General features: G+C 41.4%; 1 non-coding gene across 1 annotated transcript; it reads right to left on the bottom strand.

The window, feature by feature from the left end:
- Positions 1-2,649: 2,649 nt before the first annotated feature.
- Positions 2,650-2,756, bottom strand: LOC117803244. The gene has a single exon (XR_004626933.1). It is a non-coding gene; the product is annotated as a U6 spliceosomal RNA (small nuclear RNA).
- Between the last annotated feature and the right edge of the window lie 2,694 nt (positions 2,757-5,450).

Genomic DNA, 5,450 nt, shown 5'->3' with positions numbered 1-5,450 from the left:
CCCTATTGCCCACTGCATTCTGTTAAACTCATTAAACAAGTAGGCCAAGAGAGGAGTGGCTCTAACGCCCTAGTGGCCAATATAAGCAAACCAAAATCTAAACCTTAACCTTTACAAATGCCTCAAGGTTATGAAATCAAGATACTAAAGACAGCCAATCACAAACAGCCAAGCAGGTTTTAAGCTATAGCCAATCAAATAACATCTACACTTTCCCTATTAAGTTTTTCCCCTGGCTCCTGTGGGCAGAGGGCTCCTAACCACTTCCGATTTGGCACTGCCCAATTCAAATTGATTTTTGCTCAAATAGACTCTTAAACATGTTTAATATACCTCCATTTGTTTTTTAGCAGTTCTAAGGCATTTGCACAGAGATCTAACAAGGCCAGACAGCCGAATCCCAGAGAGTGACCTCAATCTTGGGCCATGGGGTTCATGAGGTACATGATTAGAAAAGCACTGGCCCCTCTCATTGGGTAATTAGGGGTCAGGGCACCATAGTAACGTGGCATGGTGGAAAACTGGCTCCAGCCCTACCCTCATCTTTCATGGCTTTGGGAACATATCAGACCTTCCTCTGGTATAATGTGGAAGCTGGGGACCAAGGCTCACAGTTGTAATTGTATGATAGAATAAACTATTGCTTGCACCCCAGGAACCAAGCAGCATTCAAGACTGCAGAAGTACCAGACCTCCCTCAGGTGTGATCAGAATGCTAGGGTCTGAGACTTGTGGTTGGCCAGAACTGACTGCCTTAAGCCACTGGGCTATAGCCAGTTTCCAGCAAGTTTCCAGGGAAGGAACTCATGGTCTAGAAGGCAACTGGCAGAGAGAGTCAGTCTTACACAAACTACCCCTTTCTCTCCTTTGCTTTCCCAGCCTCCCTTGCAGTAAAGGCACAGATGTGTGATCCAGGCTCTGCTGGTCAGACACGCCCACGTGAGATTTGATTTGGAAGAGAGCACGGTGAGAATACAGGAGCATGAAATACATTTCCTGACAGTGGCCAATAACAGAGGCCTCTGTTTCTGGGGACAATGGTGGTGGCAACTCTGGAATCCAGGACCCAACATCAGCTTTGCCTGTTATGCTATCTGTGCCTAGAGAAGGCTGCCACAGGGCTGCCTCTGATACAGACTCGTGGGTCATTTGGTATTGTTTCTGTCCACGTGCTCTCCAGCTGATCCACCCCTCCTGGAAATTCTCTGAGCTACCTAATGACCTGGAATAAATTCAGCCTCCACTTCAAGCTGAAGTAGGTTCTGTTGTTTACAACCCAGAAGCAGACTGATCACTGATCGTCTGTTTTGTGCCAGGCACTGTCCTCAGCACTGTCCCATCCTTCATCCCATTGGATTCTCGCACACAACCTAGCAGACAAATACAATTTGAAGTGCTGAAGGAAAAGCAGGGAAGGCTTGGAGTGAGGCTGACAAGATCGACACACCAGAGATCACGAGGGCTTCTGTCTGTCAGCTGTTGAGTTCGTGCCTTCTCCCATAAGCGTGCTATAATACACACCCCAAGTTGTAGGTAAAATGAACACCACATACCTGGCTGTGGACATAGGGGTGGCAGCTTCCACAGACCCTTCCACGAGGTTCTTCTTTGCAATCCCATGCTGGCAGCCAGATGCACAAAGTGTTTGAGATGCTCCCATAAGCTCCGACTTACCTCGTGGAGCAGCACTTCAGAGAAAGTGCCTAGAGCTTGTTCTCTGACCCTGGGACAGCCCCCCCCCCCGCCCGCCCCTGCCAAGGCCTTCCTGTTGCAACTCCCCAGAGTCATGCAAGCTCTAATGCCTCAACTAAAATCATGATTTCCAAAATACACAGTTCCTCTCCCCCAGCCTGGACTGTAACTGATATAATCAGTACGGTGAAAAGTGGGATGGGAAATAACACATATGGTAGACATAAAACTCAAATGCATTTTGTTCAAAGCAAACTAGAACAATGGAAAAACCTTGAGCTTCAGGAATCATAAAGAGTCAGGTTATAACCTCAGCTTTGCCCTTCATAGCTCTATAATGTTCAATAAATTAATTACTAAACATCTCTGAGCCCCCATTGTCTCATTTCAAAATGGGCACAAGTATTTGCCTCACGGGCTTGGTGATGATTAAATGAGAATGTTTTAAAGTGTTGAGAACATAATAGACTCAAATCTCTGGCCCTTTCCATTTTGTGACCAATGTTTAGAAATCAAATAAAATAAGAACATGTGTTTGTTGCCCATTTTAATCGAGAATTCTTATTTTTTAAAAGATTTATTTATTTATTTTAGAGAGCACGTGCACATGAGTGGGGGGAGGGGCAGAGAGAGGAAGAAAGAGAATCTCAAGCAGACTCCGAGCCGAGCATGCAGCCTGACATGGGGTTCAATCTCATGACCCTGAGATCCTGACTTAAGCCAAAGCCAAGAGTCAGACACTTAACCAACTGAGCCACCCAGGCACCCTGAGAATTCCTGTTTTTCATAGTTATTTATAGGACTAGCAAGGTAAAAATGAATACCTTTATCAAATACATAACTTTAAATAATATATATCAAAACAAAATTGTGATTGCTCTGGATTTTCCCTCTCAAATTGGTTTTTAAAAATATTCTGTACTATACTATGCTTCTTTTATTTTTATTTATTTATTTTTAAATACAGAATGCTTCATGAATGTGCATGTCATCCTTGCACAGGGGCCATGCTAATCATCTCTGTAGCATTCTAATTTTAGTCTATGTGCTGCTGAAGTGAGCACTGTGCTATGTGTCTTTTAATATACTTCAGAGAAAAGTGTAAGTTTTCACAGGCTATGGATTTTTAAGTTTTCAGAAAGTAAAAAATTCATTTTTCACATTTATAAATAGGAAAAAATGTTAGACATAGCATATATTTAACGGATAACTATTGTTTATGGCACATTCAAACAATAATATATAAGCAGAAGGAGAGCTAAGAGTTCATTGTACTCACATGGAGAGGTTCATCAGTAGCTTTGAAAATAGTTTCAACAAAGGCATGGTTCTCCCAGTCCACGACCCCAAAGATGACTTGGCTCTTTGGGTCTCAGTTTCCTCATCAGTTACGACCAAGAAGGCTTACTGTGGAGTCTTCCAAGTTCTAGCATTCTAGGACCATGAATGTGAGCTCTGTGGGCAATAAATAACATTTACTCAGTTATTCCTCCTCCTCACCAAATGAGAAAAGCAGGTGATAATTAGATTCTTCCCAACCCTTGAATGTGATAATTTAAAGGAATAATAATAGCATGGTATGTGTAATAAGGCATTCTACTAAATGTTTTATATCCAGTATATAATTCAGTCCTCACAATCCCAATAACACAAAATTATTCTTGCTCCCTTTTACAGACAAGGATATTGAGGAGAGAAAAGCTAAGTAACACTCACAGTGGTGCCCAGTTAGAAGGACAAACGCGGAGGGAGTACTGAAGCGTGGTAAAGGATACTGGCTCTGGGAGTCAGACTGACCTGGGTTCAAATCCTGACTTTACCTTCTTTGTGGTTTAGGGGCAAATTACTTAGTCCCTTCAATCCCCCATTTTTGTGTTCTGTTAAATGGTACCAGTTGTATTTCCCTCCAAGAATTAAATGAAATCATTTGTTTAATGATCAACAAGTGAGAACTGTGCTAGAGATGATAATGATTTATACTGCCTCCCAAAGTATTTCCTTTTAAAGACACCCTGTATCTTAAGCAAACTGGTATTTCAAAACCCAAGCACTGTGCATTACTGTTGGTAGACAAATGCTAACCTTTTTCACCAATTAGATGGACTAATGCGACACAAGTCGCTAAGCTGTTTCACACTTCATGTACTCAGAGATGAAGATTGCTGCACATCATATTACAAACATATTTCCCACTACTCATAGGAAGGGACATGGCAATCCAGAGGGAATTTTTCAACATGATAATTAATGCAGATAATGTATCTTCCCTGCAATGGAAAAGGTCAGAGGAATGTATCAGTTCCCTCTTCATTGGTTAAAAAATATTTGCATCCTCTTTTGACCTTCCCCCTATTTTATCCAAAAGAACTCATGATGACCACCCAGGAATTATTGGATACTCCACCATCCCATTGCCTAATGGCAAGGAACATCTTGACGCCTTCAGGCTCAGCTGTGCTCATTAGGTACAAAAATGCCCTGAGAAGATAGCGAACTTATTCAGATTTTTGTTTGTCTGCAGTTTGATGTAATAGTGTTTTATTTTTGGCCCCCAGTTGCTCAGGGGGAAAAAAAAAAAAACAAACCTTGGTTAAGCTGCTGATTTCCTCTAAATCGCTGAGCACAGGGATTGTAGCTTGATAAAGTCATTTAGTTGCCAGTTGTTTATATTCAAACCATGCCAATGGCTCTTGCTGGAGTTTTTCATGAGGAATGTGATGATGTTTACTTCTTTATGGGGTTGAAATAACCGGAATTTACCAGTACTATTTCATAGGGGATTTTTTAAAATTTATTTCATCTTTAGGGCTTTGAAATATAAAATTTTATGTAGGTTTTCACTGAAGAAGATGTCACAAAGTGAAGGTATGTATGTTTTCACTGAATAAAATTAGTTGTAACTTCCCCAAATAGTCCTAAATTCTGAAGCATTAATATGTTGGCCATTCGGTCTTGAATGTGGCATCCTCAAGACACTTCCCAGGAGGTATTATCAAGGTCCATTTGAATAGAAAAATTCATAATCGTGACATCAATACTAAAGTGAGAGAAGGAAATAGGGGATGAGAGAACTCTTTTCTCTCTCTTCTCCCAGCCCTGAAGGCAAAGGGATTAGCAGAGAATATAGACTGTGCTTATCTAAAATAAGAAAAAATGTTGAATTAGGAAAGCTGTTGATTTTCCATCCATCCATCCATCCATCTGTCCATCTATTCAATAAACATATATCTGTTGAATATCTATAAAAGGCCAGACAATGCGCTAGATACAGAAACAAAATCGTGTTGTTCGTTAAGTCAGTTATTCATGTAATAAGCATTACCAATTAGCTAATGTTTGATTCATGAAAACCGAAAACAAGTAATTATAACATGGGGGATGAGTATATAAAAGTATTCAAGGGGCACCTGGCTGGCTCAGTCAGTAGAGCATGTGACTCTTGATCTTGGGGTTGTGAGTTCAAGCCCCACGTTGGGCGTAGAGCTTACTTAAATAAAAAGGCATTCAAAATCCCAAAGGAGCAAGAAGCTGAGGAAATAACCAAGCCCTCACCTGTAGCATATGTGACAGAGGCTGAATTAAAGGGCACCTAGGCTGCCACAGGATATATGGTAAACCTGTCTCTGGAACCCTCAGCCACTAAGGTACACAGAGGCAGAGTGTGGAATGACAGAAAGTTTGTGATCTCAAGAACCACACAGCACTGGGTTTGCATCCCTATTGTGGCAGACTGTGTTTCTGGTCTCCCTTGCAACTGT

Source organism: Ailuropoda melanoleuca, chromosome 7 (assembly GCF_002007445.2).
Source record: "Ailuropoda melanoleuca isolate Jingjing chromosome 7, ASM200744v2, whole genome shotgun sequence".
In the NCBI taxonomy this organism is placed as follows: Eukaryota; Metazoa; Chordata; class Mammalia; order Carnivora; family Ursidae; genus Ailuropoda; species Ailuropoda melanoleuca.
The sequence above is the reverse complement of the archived record's forward strand: the minus strand, read 5'-3'. Positions and strand labels throughout refer to the sequence as shown.